The sequence below is a fragment of the Mauremys mutica genome, unplaced genomic scaffold, assembly GCF_020497125.1.
Source record: "Mauremys mutica isolate MM-2020 ecotype Southern unplaced genomic scaffold, ASM2049712v1 Super-Scaffold_100099, whole genome shotgun sequence".
Classification (NCBI taxonomy): domain Eukaryota; kingdom Metazoa; phylum Chordata; order Testudines; family Geoemydidae; genus Mauremys; species Mauremys mutica.
Window position 1 is genome coordinate 1,693,878 of NW_025423266.1, and position 14,670 is coordinate 1,708,547.

Here is a 14,670-nt window from a genome sequence, read left to right on the forward strand (position 1 = left end):
GTGGGAAAACCTTCAATCGCAGCTCAGGCCTTTATCAACATCAGAGAATCCACACAGGGAAGAGGCCCTATGAATGCAGTGAGTGTGGGAAAACCTTCAATCGCAGCTCAGGCCTTTATCAACATCAGAGTATCCACACAGGAGAGAGGCCCTACGAATGCAGTGACTGTGGAAAAAGCTTCACTCAAAGATCAGCCCTTTCTGTTCATCAGAGAATCCACACAGGTGAGAGGCCCTATGAATGCAGTGACTGTGGAAAAAGCTTCATTCAAAGATTTGCCCTTTCTAAACATCAGCGAATCCACACACGGGAGAGGCCCTATGAATGCAGTGAGTGTGGGAAAACCTTCTCTTGGCAATCAGCCCATGTTAGCCATCAGAGAATCTGCAAGGGAGATCAATGCCATAAAAACCTCTAGAGCAGGGGTTGGCAACCTTTCATAAGCGGTGTGCCGAGTCTTCATTTATTCACTCTAATTTAAGGTTTCGCGTGCCGGTAATACATTTTGATGTTTTTTAGAAGGTCTCTCTCTACAAGTCTATATATTATATAACTAAACTAATGTTGTATTGTAAAATAAACAAGGTTTTCAAAATGTTTAAGAAGCTTCATTTAAAATTAAATTAAAATGTTGATCTTATGCCACCGGCCCGCTCAGCCCGCTGCTGGTCTGGGGTTCTGTTCACTTAGGCCGGCAGTGGGCTGAGCGGGGCCTGCGGCCAGGACCCCAGCTGGGAAGGGTCTGTCAGCCAGAACCCCAGACCAGCAGCGGGCTGTGCGGCTCAGCCCACTGCCGCTCAGGGGTTCCATCCGCTGGCTCCTGCCAGCCGGGATCCCGGCTGCCAGACCTGCTCAGCCCGCTGCTGGTGTGGAGTCCTGGCCCTGCCCACATATAGTGGGTACCCTGGTTCTGGCCCATTCTCTTACCCTCTCTGCACTGAGCTGAGGGTGGAAGTGGACCGAGCACAGGGCTGGGGGTGAAGGGTCTGGCCAGGAGCTAGAATGAGGGAGGGGGCTCAGGGTTGGGGCAGGAGGTTTGGGTGTGGGGGCACTTACCTGGGGAGCTCCCATTTGGCATGAGGGGTGCAGGTGGGAATGTGTGCGGAGGGGTGCAGGAGCTCCCATTTGGTGCTCAGGGTGAGGATGTGCGGGGTGCATGGGATGTGGGGAGGCTGGGGATGTGTGGGGGTGCCAGATTCAGGGCTGGGGTCGTGGCGGGGTGAAGAAGTCAACAGGGGGCTGGGTGGTACAGGGCTCAGGGCAGGGGCCTGGGGCGTGTGGGGGGGTCAGGGCTCCAGGCAGAAGGCTGGGTGACTGCCCCCCCAAACCCCATCCTCCCTGCTCCTTGTCCCTACTACCCCCTCCTGGGACCCCACTCCCTATCTAAGCCTCTCTGCCCCATGTCCCCTGACTGCCCCCCTTGGACCCTACCCCCTGCCTCTCCCCTGACTGCCCCAACCCTTATCCACACCCCCGCACCCAGACAGAACCCCCCAGACTCCCATGCCTATCCAACTGCTCCCCGCCCCCTGACAGGACCCCCAGAACTCTGGACCCATACAACCCCCCCAGCTCCTTGTTCTCTGACCCCCCCCCCAGGAAACCCCCCCCCGCCCTAACAGTGCTCCCAGGACCCTCCTTGCTCCCTGTTCCCTGACTGCCCTGTCTCCTATCCTTCCCCCACCCCCTAACAGACCCCGGGACTCCCATGCCCCATCCACCCCCCCTGCTCCCTGACTGCCCCCTCCAGAGACCCCCACCCCAACCACTCCCCATCCAACCCACCCTGCTTCCTGTCCCCTACACTATAGAAACCAGCTGCTATCAATTTTGGGGCCCTTTTCTAAGGCTTTCTCAGTAGCCGCTAAACCAGCTGATTTGCCTTTGAAGAACAGGGAAACAAAGGGCACCAAGAACTTATGTTTTTTGGATGAGCCAAGAAAAGGGAGCAGCATTGTCCCCCTCGGGTAGCCCCTGTTCAATTCCAGGTCAGAAAGCAAAATTCTTCTGCAAGAATATCCAAAAAATATTGTGTTTCACTTCACTTCATAAGTACAGTTGTGTGGCAATTAAATGATGACTCTAAACTTTCATAAAAGCAAAGAACATTAAACAAAATAGTGTGGGAAATATGGATGTTTCTGAGAAAATGGCTTGGAATGAAGGAAGACAAAAATTGATGGGTCGAGAGAACAGGCCCTGTTTCCCCCTGGTTTGGAGCTTCTCTCACAACTACTGGAATAGCAAAGCTAAGCAAATGGGGTTCTATTGTTGCACAGGAGATTGAAGTGAGGCTATTTTCTCCAGATAGAATTAAATGGTCATGTCAGGAGTGGGATTTGAAACCACATCTCTATGCAGAGACCAGAACACCCAAGAGATAGGGAAAAAAGAGTCTTAAAACTGGCACTTTAGACCAGTCCACCATCCTCCTGCTACAAAAAACATGACTTATCAACCCTAGTTTTCATTAATAATTGATGAACTCTTTAGGGAGGTCGAGATGGCACATCTCTTTCAACTCCTAGAGACCTTCTACAGCACAGCTGAATTTTAGACACACTCACCCGGACCTAAAGTTACACGTTTCCTGGAGCTCCATGAATTCTGTGGTGTTGGAATCTCCCTGCTCGCATTTTAAGTGAACAAAAGATGGGTGCTGGCATTCTGAGAAAGTAATGGTGAACCTCAAAATCCTGCCCTGGGGGCCAGACAGTTAAGCAACCAGCACCCACAACCTCTACCATGATAGCATCCTGTCTAGGAACAACTCACTGATCAATAGCTGGGGTGTGAAATCCTCATTTCTGTGTTGTTCTATCACTGTAGTCCCCATTTTCCTATTGCTTGTATGTATAATCTCTGTCTGGTGCTGTGATTCTTTCTGTCTGCTGTATAATTAAGTTGTTGGGTGTAAACCAATTAAGGTGGTGGGGTATAATTGGTTAGATAATCATGTTACACTATGTTAGGATTGGTTAGTTACATTTCAGTAAAATGAGTGGTTAGGGTATAGCTAAGCAGAACTCAAGTTTTACTATATAGTCTGCAGTCAGTCAGGAAGTAAGGAGGGGGAGGGGAGGGGAGGGGAAGGGGAATTATGTTTTGCTAAGGGGGGGAATAGGAACAGGGAATGGAAACAGGGACACAGGCAAGGCTCTGTGGTGTCAGAGCTGGGAAGGGGGACACTGAGGAAGGAAATTGGAATCATTGCTTGCTGGAAGTTTTCCTCAATAAACATTGAATTGTTTGCACCTTTGAACTTTGTGTATTGCTACTCTCTGGTCATGCGAGAAGGACCAGGGAATGGGAGGGTGATAGGATATACCCTCTAACAAGTATGTCTTTCAGGGTGTGAAAAAACCCAGAACCAGTATAATTAAGCTGACCTAAGCCATGGTTAGATAGTGCTAAATGAAAGGAAAGATTGTTCTGCCAATGTAGCTATTACAGGGATGGAAAACCCCTCCCCTCACTGTATCAATGGTCTTCTCCACAGTGCTATAGCAGGATTTTAAGTGTAGACAGCCTCAGAGCAAGACCAGATCTGGCTCCAGTTTGGCTCTGTGGATGCTCCGGCACTAAGACAACAGTAATGACAATATACTAATGCATCTGTAGCTGGCAGGATTTGAACCTGCGTGGAGAGACCCCAGTCAATTTCTAGTCCATTGCATTAACCAGGGGTAGTTGATTATTTTATCAAGAGCCAAATTTCTTGGTCAAGGTCTAGTCAATGTCTAGACACCAGAGAAAATAATAATAAGAATATAGAAAGATTTTGCAGTCACTATGGGCATAACTATGACGATTGTTTCGTGTTTCACTCTATATATTTGGCACCACTGCCTTTCCCTTTAGTCTTGTAGTTTACCAAGGGTAAAACTAAATATCTCTTCAGATACCAGGGAGTGTTTATGTTCATTCCTGCTAGCTACACAGGGGTTTGATGTAGCTGCTTTCAATCCTCCAGCTCTGCCGGGACAAGTAACATTTCAGGGTGTCACTGAACTGAAGGAGGGAGATCATTTTTTGACAGGTTACGCCTCCTCTTAAAAGTGTTTGTCTGGCTGGCAGCCCTGGTTCCCAGGTCTCTCCTGAGGGAAGAAAGTTTCTGTGCAAAATACTAAAACTTTTAACAGAGAGGAGGGAAAGGTGATGGCCACATGATGGGGCCAGTGTGTACGACAACATGGTTCTTTTATGTGGGATGACTCTGAACACTAACTGATCTCCACTCTCTTGGATTTGAAGAGATGTTTAGTTTTGCACTTGGGAACATGTAAGGCTGAAGCAATTTTATGGATGGTGACACTACAATTGAAGGGTTATTTAATGTTGTAAAAATTGTTAAAAACTCTTAGCTTAAACTGGAACTGCCTGTTATTAAAGGCTGGTTTCCCCACATCAATTCCATAAGCTCTGCTAGAAACACCCTGGATTCTCTCCTGCCTCGGTGAGAACTGGAGGGAATCGTGCCCTGCTGCCCTTGGCTCCAGGCTGGTTTTTCTGGGGAGGGGACATGGAATTGATTTGTTTGCTGTTGAGAAGGGAGCCAGGCCAATTCTCAGGGAACGAGAACTCCCAGCATCTTCCCAGCCCAGCCCAGGCTGCTGCCCTGTCCCAGCCTCTGTTCCCCTGGGGGCCCTGTGTGTTTGACTCTAGAGCAGGCCGGGAGCAGCAGCTGAGGCAGAGGACAGCCTGGGTCAGGCAGATGCTAGGAGCAGAGCACCAGAGGCCTCTACTGGCTCCCTCCTCAGCAGCAAACAATCAGTCCCCACCCGCACCCCCGGACACCAGCCTGGAGCCAAGGGCAGTGCCCAGTGGGGGTTTCTCTTTTTCCTCTTCCTGGGGTGAGCAGGGACCTGGGGGTGTTTCTAGCAGGGCAGTTGGAACTGAATTGGGGAACCAGCTTTTAATAACAGGCAGCTCAAGTTCAGACTAATTTCAAGTTCAGACTAGTTCAGGCAGCGACCGGGCGGAGGGGGGGGGCAGATGTGCTGGATTCAGAAGGAAGCACTTTGGGAAAATCAGTCACGGCCCTTAGCAGAGCTGGGACACAGACCCAGTGACCCCTGCACCACCCTGGGAGGGGAGTGGGGTCTAGTGGTCAGAGCAGGGTGGGGGCTGGGCACCAGGACCCCTGGGTTCTATTCCTGGCTCAGAAGTGGAGGGGGGTCTAAAGCAGTGGGACTGGGATCCAGGACTCCTGGGTTCCATAGGGGAAACTGTTTTTTCCTGGGCTCCCCTCCCTAGAGAGCCCAGCCCAGCCCCCTAGAGGAGACTGAGCACAAGTGGGGGGAGTTGTTCTCCCACTTTGGACTTATGATTCAAACTCCTCCCCCAAGGACTGTGACATCATGAAATCTGCCCCCCTCCCCCCAACACAGAGAAAACTGGTGGGATTCTGTCCACACACAGAGAATTCTCTCCGCCGGGCTCCTTCGGTTCCTCTCGCTGCTCCCCGTCCTGCCGCCAGACACTGCTCATCTGCATAGCCCCGCCCATGGACACGTGCCACCTTCTGTCCTGCTGGTTTCAAGTGAGTGAGTTGCCCTCGGGGAGTGAGCAGGTCACAGCCCGTCACAGCCCCAGCCAGGGCCGGCTCCAGGCACCAGCTCAGCAAGCAGGTGCTTGGGGTGGCCAAGGGGAAGGGGCGGCACGTCGGGCTCTTTGGCAGCAATTCGGCAGCAGGTCCCTCGGTCCCTCTTGGAGGAAAGGACCTGCCACCGAATTGCTGCCGAAGAAGAAAGCAGCGCAGTGGAGCTGCCGCCGATTGTGATCACAGATTTTTTTTTTCCTGCCGCTTGGGGTGGCAAAAACCCTGGAGCCGGCCCTGGCCCCAGCACACGTCACAGCCCCAGCACACGTCATAGCACATCACAGCCTGGGGCAGGGAGATATTGGGGAAGGGGATGAGGGGATGGGGGGAGATAGGGGGAGAGACCCAGCCCCATAGACCCCTAGAGGCAGCGGGATATGGGGGGGCAGGAGAGGGGATGGAGGGAGGAGAGACACATCTCCTTAAACCCCCAGAGGCAGGAAATGAGAGGAGAAGGGGGGAGGGAGGGATCCAGCCCTATAGACCTGTAGGGGCAGGGAGATATTGGGGGAAGGAGCGGGGTGGGCAGATACCCAGCCTGGGGTGCAGGGAAATAAGACAGTTTGGAGGGAACTAAGGAGGAGAAGAGACACATTGCAGGACACATGTTGGGACAGGGAAACTGACTCACTCCAAATACATGCGAAGCAGGGCAGGGCGGAGGCAGATCATGCTGGTCCCAGGGTAATTTCGGGGGGTTCTGATTCCCCACTCAGCCGGGGGGCTCCCCTCTGGGCTGAGGAGACCTGGGGTGGGGCGGGTGCAGGGGCTGTGTGTGTGTGTCAGGCTGGGGGAGCTGCCTGGGCAGAGGGGCTGGAACTGGGGGTGCTGAGCCATGTAAATTATCCCGATCTAAGCGCCATTGTAGAGAACGCTATGTTGGCACAGCGCTTCCTGGCAGCCAGAGACTGCGCTTTCTACATCTGCTCCTGTGGATGTGACTTCTCTCCTGATTGCCAAGGAAAGGAAAGGAACCTTTCCATGAAATGGCCACAGGTTCTGGGTATCTGCATGTGGCTGTAAACAGAATTTGGCTCCTGGCACATAAGGCAACTTAAAAGCTGAGCACCCAGACAGGGGCTTGAACCCTGGACCCTCAGATTAAGAGCCTGATGCTCTACCAACTGAGCTACCTGGGCTTGTTGAAAACCATTGTTACGGTTCACCACAAGAGTGAGCAGGCAGGCCAAAGAGAGGCAAAAAAAGTCCCAGGAACCCCTCCTCTTTTTCTGCACAGCCACTGCCTGTCAGCAGGATTCCTCCTCCTCCTCCCTCCTGTGCCTCAGTGCGACTAAATCTCCACACCTAGACAGCCGGTCCATCCGCTGCACCACAATACCCCATGCCTGAGCCTCCCTCCCAAAGTCCTGCACCTGGCTCCATAAAATTACGTTTCACATCTCGCTGGGAACTCGACTTCTTGTGCCCAGAGAGTCTTGCCCCCCCTCAATAAATGACCCAAGAAACACAGTGTCCACCTTTTCCAACAAAGTGCATGAAGTAGGCATCCACATGGCTTAACGGATAAGGTGTCTGACTTTGAATCAAGAGCTTGAGAGGTCAAGTCCCGTTGTGCTTGTGCATTTTTACCTTTGTGCTGAAAGTCCTGCTCCTTTCAAATCTGGAACCTCTTCTTGGCTGCTCAGGCCAATGCTCTGCATTCTGCTAGAGCCCCAGGAAGGAGTTGGGGGTTGGACATCACAAAGGCTGAGGCATGAGCCCCAGGTGCTTCCAGTCTCGCCTTTGCCATTCCTGACTTGCCAAAGAAAATGGATGGCTGCCCGGGCAAGTGTATGGAGCAGTTTCCCTCTGTCCATGTGCTTGAGGGGGGTTGCTACATAGCGCCTTTGGAGCCTGGATGTTTCTCTGCTTCTCACTAGCTGGGGAAAAGCCTCTTGGGGTAAAATCTCCTGCCCCACTGCAAAAGTCAGCACCATGAGTGGGAACGGTAAGAGGCTCCACCATGGGGGCTGGCCCTGCTTTCCTATGGTCTACTGGTGTTGGCCACAGAGCATCAGCAGCCGCCCTGCATGGTGGTCTGCGGGTGGCCTTCAGTGGGTGTTCGGCATGGCAGGGAGCAGGCTGGCTGGGAGTCTTGTTGCCTGTCTGCTGGCCACACATAGGCATGGTTCTCCCCTCCTCTTGCCCTGCCCTCGGTTGCTCTGTGGCTTTTAAACCTTCCCTTGGAGCTGTCAGCACCAGCCGCCTCTGCTCTAGGTGCCCAGAGGAGGAGAGGTGCTGGGCTCTAGCCTGGGACTCTGCCTCCCTCCTGCCCCGCAAGCCTGGCCCTGGCACCGCTTTGTTCAAGTGCCATGTAGGCAAGAGGAAAAGTGTGGCCACAAGCACCAAACTTGTGGGCATCAGGTGAAGCAGTGAGAATCCCAACCACCAGACAAAGCCACAGCCACTTCTACACCCCAACCAAAGACCTGGCTCCAGTGGGGGAGGAGTCACCCAGCAGAAGGGTAATGACTCACTCTTATATAGCTGGAAACAGGAAAGCACTTTGAGCACCAGATCTTTACCACCAGCTAACACAAGGTCCTACTGAGATTTGATCTCACTTTGCAGGATTCAGAGCCCTGTGTATTACACCATGAGAGCAGCTTGTGCTGCCTTCTCTGCACATTGGTGACCTTCACGGGGCTGGCTCATGTAAGGGACTGTTGGCCCTTTACTAAAACTTAGTGGGGTTTTTGGTTGGCTAGTTCCCAGTCCCAATAGAAGGGGGAAGGGTCAATGGGAAATCAGGACCCGGAGACTGACAGGCTCCTGGGGCAATGGTTACCAAGTGGTAGGGAACAAGTCAGAATTTGTTAATGGAGAAAAATTCCTGGTGAAAATTGGCAAAGTTGTGGAGATTTTGAAAAGTTCCAGTGAATTTACACATGAAGATACAAACAGAGAGACAAACCCACACAGAGAGAATGAGAACATCCCAGACTGCACAGGCCCACACAGACATAAACAAAAACCAAACAGCACACAGAGCCATATACACATAAGGGAAAGCCACACAAAACATAGAAAGAACAAATCCACACCAAAAAGTACAGCAAAAGCCCACAACAAGAAAGCACAAAACCCACATAACAGAAGAATACTAAGCAAAAAACAATATTCATGCAAAAATCATACACACACTCACGCACACAAAACTATGCAAGGCATCCACCAAAATCACACAGGACCCACACGCACATCAATGAGACAGACAAAAACCACACCGACATACAGAAAGCCAGGCAGGGTTTGAGTCTCACAGCGAAGAGGGTGAGCACACAGGTGGTTTGGGGAGCAAAGATTGAGGGGGAGTTGGGGGCAGTGCTCTGGGCTCTGCCTGACCCCTCCTGACACAGGCGACTGGTGGAGAGCAGAGCATGGTAGATCTGTGGAATCTGCCCTGCTCTCTGTAAAGCAAAGGGGACCTCGGTGTCTTCTGAGCTGCAATTGTATTTTCTGCAGGGCAAAATGATTGGCAGAAGCTATTTGCTTAAAGAAAATTAGCATTTTAGGGGAGGTTTGATCTCACAACTTCAGCCTACTCAGCAGTGCGCTATAAGCACTGGGCACTAACCCATTGCACCACTGGAGCCCACATGTAGGAGTTTGTATCTGTATTTCATGGATGGATTAGAGGGGTCAGGGGTTGCATTAGCTAAAACAAATCCATATTAAAGGCTGCAGGATGGCAGCAGCAGAGGTGGGGAGCCTCCTTCTGTGTGCTAGAGCTGGTTCCCCCTTCCGTTGCTCAGGGGAAGGTTGGTGCTTTGAGCCCACCCGGTGCTGGAACGTCCCATGGGTGAGATTAACGGGACTCTTGGGAAGGGAAGGGAAGTCTTTTCTATCCCTGCCTAGCTCCATTGGTCTCCTGTGGCCCTTTCAGTTCTCTGCTCCCCTGCTGGGGAGCTGCAGAGACAAGCCCCCATCTGGGTGAGTCACCGAGAGGCTGTGTCCCATGGCGTGTGTGGGGGAGTGGTAGGGGTGGGATGGGGCTCAAGGGGAGAAGGTTGTGTGTGACAGTGGGGGGGGGAGGGGGAGGGTGTGTTCCTTAGGATAGAAATGATGGAAAACACAGGGGCAGTGACAGTGAAGCCCCGTGTCTGAGTGTTATGACCCTGTGTGGTGCTGCCGTTCACCTTCCCCTCCTATGGGCTCAGCTTTCATTGAATCCAGCATTTGTTCACCTGTCCTCACCACAGAGGTGTCCCACATGCCTCAGCTACCGAGTGTCCCTCTTAGAGACGCCGAGGACTGGAACTGATTTCAGCTGCTGGACAGCTCTGCTAGGTCTTTATTCATTTGCATAGGAAAATGCTGAGTGTTTAAATTCATTTCAAGCCCTGCCCACCCCCATTCAGCGACCTCCTGAACATACTGGAGATGGGTCTGGAAATCGATTTTCATTCAAAAAAGTTTTTAAAGGGAATTACTTGGATTAGATCCCATTACCCTGCAGGGAAACATTCACCCACTGATTTATATGCTCAACAGAGAGCGTCATGTACAGCCGAGAGCAGAAACAGTTTTTAACCTGGGGGTTAGTAAACTTTATCTCTGTTAAAACACCACAGTTTACAAACTCCCCACCCCCGCTCTGTGTCACCAGAGCACAACAACAACTGTCCTTGGGGCACACACAGCTCCCCAGCTCCCTGCCCGTCAGTCTCTCCAGCGATGCTTCAATCCCATAAAGCAGGGTCTCAACCACAATTTACCTTAGGGCCAGGGCCAGTCCTCCAGTCCTCCCAGTGGGCCAATAATGTCACTCATACTGCCCAGAACCCGCCCCCCAAAACTCCACCCCTCACCTGCCTAAGGCTCTGGGAGGGAGTTTGGGTGGGGGAAGGAGGTCTAGGGTTCAGACCCTGGGTTGGGGCTGGGGATTGGGGTGCAGGAGGGGTGCAGGGTCTGGGAGGGAGTTGGGGGCTGGGAGTGAGTATATGAGGAGGGGGTGGGGGTGCAGGCTCTGGGAGGGAGTCAGGAGTGTGGCGCTTACCTGGGGCTCCAAGGCAGGGCGGGCTGGGGGTCCTCCGCATGCTGCTACCCCCAGGCATCACCCCCACAGCGTCCCATTGGTCACAGGGGTGAAAAGGCAGGGGCAGCGTGCGGAGGCACAGACCCACCCTGCCCTGCCATGGGGAGGGGCCGGCAGCCACTGGAGTGAGCAGGCAGACGCTGCTCAGCTCCGCTGCACTGACGGGGCCCCTGGGGGCAGCAGGTGGGGCCAAGGGAGTGACCTGGTCCCAATACTGCTGGAGCCCCACGGGCGAGACCTGGGAACCAGGACTGCCAGCCAGACAAACACCTTTAAGAGGAGGCGTCCCTCTCCCTGTCAAAAACTGATCTTCCTCCTTCAGTTCAGTGACAGCCTGAATTGTTCCTTATCCCGCCAGAGCCAGAGGATTGAAAGCAGCAACATCAAACCCCTGTGTAGCTCGCAGGAATGGACATAAACACTCCCTGATATCTGAGGAGATGTTCATTTTTGCCCTTGGTCAACTACAAGGCTAAAGGGAAAGGAGGTGGTGCCAGATATAAAGAGTGAAACACGACACATCATAGTTATGCCCCTGGTGGCTGCAAAATCTTTTGATGTACTTCTGCTTATCAGCAGTGTATTGTTTTCTCTGGAGCCTAGGCCTTGACCAAGAAATTTGTATCTTGATAAAATAATCGACTGCCCCTGGTGAAGGCAATGGACTTGACACCCACTGGGGTGTCCCTACACAGGTACAAGTACTAACAACAGTGGCTGCCTTTTAGCCATAGATTTTAATCAGGGCAATAAATACAACCCCCTGTTAAATCATTTCTCAGCCCGAGTCCTTCACCCACATTCCCTAGAGCATTGGGCCACCATGTGGACGTTTCATTTCCCGCCTCAATTTCACACAGAGACACAATTTCCTTTGCACAGATCCATGAACAGCAAAACCTCCCTGTGTCTCTTGTCTGAGCCAGGGCATTCGATTCCAGTGACCCCTTCTCTCCTGCAGTGGTGACGGTCAGACAGAGGGGTCGTGGCACCTGCATCCCTGCCAGGGAGATATTGGCTCGGCTCTTTCTTTCTGCTGCTGTTGTTAGTCCATGAAACATCAAGGGTGGAATGCAAGGCTGAGTTCATGCACCATCCCCCTGAAAAAATTTCAGTGCCACAGAGAAATCCTGCCCCAGGCTATTGGAACGATGTGCTGGAGATTTGACTAGGAAAGGGACTGTCTGAATTGTCAGAGTGGCGAATTAACAACAATCTACAGCAATGTCATTCACACAAACACACTCTAATCCTGCTCCAGCCGGAAGGGAAATGGGCAGGAATTCTCGCTGTTCAGCCAAGGACACACTTACACTGATGCGCAGCCGTGAGTGTGCTGGGGAAGCTGGTCTGAGCAATTTGAAGTGACAATTCAGTGAGAACAGAATCATCATGTAGTAAAACAGCTGTATGTCAAGTAGTTGTGGCCGAGTGGTTAAGGCGATGGACTAGAAATCCATTGGGGTCACCCCACACAGGTTCAAATCCTGTCAACTACGCAAGCACTGCACTGTTGTCATTATTACTCTAGTCTTAGTCCCTGAGCATCCACAGTGCAAACTGGAGCCAGATCTACTTTCACTCTGTCAACACTTAAAATGCTGCTGTGGCACTGCTATAGCACTTTGGAGTAGACAGTGACTGGAGGGGTTTTCCCATCCCTGTAATAGTTACATTGACAAAACAACTCTTCCTTTTATTTAGCACTAGCTAACCAGGGCTTAGGTCACCTTAACTCTATGGGTTTGGGGAGAGGGGGGGATTCACACCCTGGGAGACATCGCTCTGTCAGTTCAGTGCCCAGCGTACTCGAGCCCTTAGATCCCTCTGGGTATTTCAATGCAGGCACTGACCTGTGAGAGGAAAACATCAGCTCACAAACACAGAGACTGAATTCCCCACATCCAGCTTTGGCCCCGGCCGAGCGGCACCGGCCCTGGCCAAGAGCCACTCAGATAGGGCCGGGGCACTCGGCTGGAGCAGGACTGGGCTGGGCCCTGCCATGCCTCCCTGGAGCCGTCCTCACTCCCCCGCCCCAGCTTACCTTTCCAAGCCTGGCTCCAGCCAAACTTCTCCCCCTCCCGGGCTTGGGCCCTGCCAAGCGGCTCCAGCTCATCCCTGGCCTGGTCCAGTGCCCCCGGCCCGGCCTCGAGCGTGGTAAAGGGGCAGGGAGCAGGGAGGGGCTGTTGGAAGAGGGCAGGGGAGTTCGGGGGGGTGGATAGGGGTCAGGGTGGTCAGAGGGCAGGGAACGGGGATTGAATGAGGGCAAGGGTCCCAGGGGGCCATCAGGAATGAGAGGAGAGGTTGGATGGGGAGTCGGGGGGGGGGCGGGGCAGGGAAGGAGGTTGGATGGGGTAGGGATCCCGGGGGGGCATCAAAGAATGTGGGCAATTGGATGGGGCAGGAGTCCTGGGGGGCACGACCCCCTTGTGGAGTGAGGAGGAGGAAACTGGTTGTTAATTTTTTGGCAGCTTATCAGTGGTTAGTGCACGGTACTTCTAGTACCAGTGCTGAATGGAGTGATGCTGAGGTTGTGAGTTCAAGCCTCACCTGGAGCACTAGTTTCATTTAAGCAAATAGCTTCTGCCAATCATTTTGCCCTGCAGAAAATACAATTGCAGCTCAGAAGACCCCGAGGTCCCCTTGCTTTACAGAGAGCAGGGCAGATTCCACAGATCTACCAGGCTCTGCTCTCCACCAGCCGCCTGTGTCAGGAGGGGTCAGGCAGAGCCCAGAGCACTGCCCCCGACTCCCCCTCAGTCTTTACTCCCCAAACCACCTGTGTGCTCACCCTCTTGGCTGTGAGACTCAAACCCTGCCTGGCTTTCTGTATGTTGTGGGGGTTTTGTTGTCTGTCGTGTTGATGTGCATGTGGGTCCTGTGTGATTTTTGTGGATCCCATGCATAGTTTTGTGTGTGTGTGTGTGTGTGTGTGTATGACTTTTGCATGCAGATTGTTTTTTGCTAAGTATTCTTTTGGTATGTGGTTTTTGTGCTTTCCTGTTGTGGGCTTTTGCTGTACTTTTTGGTGTGGATTTGTTCTATGTTTTGTGTGGCTTTCCCTTATGTGTATATGGCTCTGTGTGCTGTGTGGGTTTGGTTTTTGTTTATGTCTGTGTGGGCCTGTGCAGTCTGTGATGGTCTCTTTCTCTCTGTTTGTATCTTCATGTGTAAATTCACTGGAACTTTTCAAACTCTCCACAGCTTTGCCAATTTTCACCAGGAATTTTACTCATTAACAAATTCTCACTTGTTCCCTACCAGTTGGTGACCATCGCCCCAGGGGCCTGTCAGTCTCAGGGTCCTGATTTCCCATTGACCCTTCCCCCTTCTATTGGGACTGGGAACTAGCCAACCAAAAAAAACCCACTCAGTTTTAGTAAAGGGCCAACAGTCCCCTTACACAACCTGGGCCTGTGAGGGAGGGAGAGCTCAGTGGTTTGAGTATTCGCCTGCTAAACCCAGGTGTGTGAGCTCAGTCCTTGAGATGGGCTATTTAGGGATCTGGAATAAAAATCTGTCTGTGGATTGGCCCTGCTTTGAGCAGGGGGTTGGACTAGATGACCTCCTGAGGTCCCTTCCAACCCTGGTATTCTATGATGGGGTCACCAATGTTCAGAGAAACTAGCACAAGCTGGGCCCATGGTGTAAGGGTTGGCATGCTGGAATCTGAGTTCAAATCTCAGTGGGACCTTATGGTAAATCCCTGGAGATCCAAGCGCTTTCCTATCTCCAGCTGTATAAAAAGGAGTTGTTTACCTTTTGCTGAGTGACTCATACCCACTGGAGCCAGGTCTTTGGTTGGAATGGGGTCTAGAAGTGGCTAATGGTTTGACTGGGTGTTTGGGATTTCTGATGCTGACAAGTTTGGCCCTTGTGCTTTCTACCACACTTTTCCTCTAGCCCACATGGCGCTTGAAGAAAGGAGTGTCAGGGCCAGGTTTCATAGTCAGGGAAAGGCAGGAGGGAGGAAGAGTCCCAGGCTGGAGCCCAGCACCTCTCCTCCTCTGGGCACCTAGAGCAGAGGCG

At 52.4% G+C, this 14,670-nt stretch overlaps 2 non-coding genes across 2 annotated transcripts; one reads left to right on the forward strand and one right to left on the reverse strand.

Annotated features, from left to right (window-relative positions):
* Window positions 1-6,669: 6,669 nt before the first annotated feature.
* Window positions 6,670-6,742, reverse strand: TRNAK-CUU. The gene has a single exon. It is a non-coding gene; the product is annotated as a tRNA-Lys (tRNA).
* A 5,316-nt stretch (window positions 6,743-12,058) lies between these two features.
* TRNAS-AGA lies at window positions 12,059-12,140 on the forward strand. Its single transcript has one exon. It is a non-coding gene; the product is annotated as a tRNA-Ser (tRNA).
* Window positions 12,141-14,670: the final 2,530 nt, after the last annotated feature.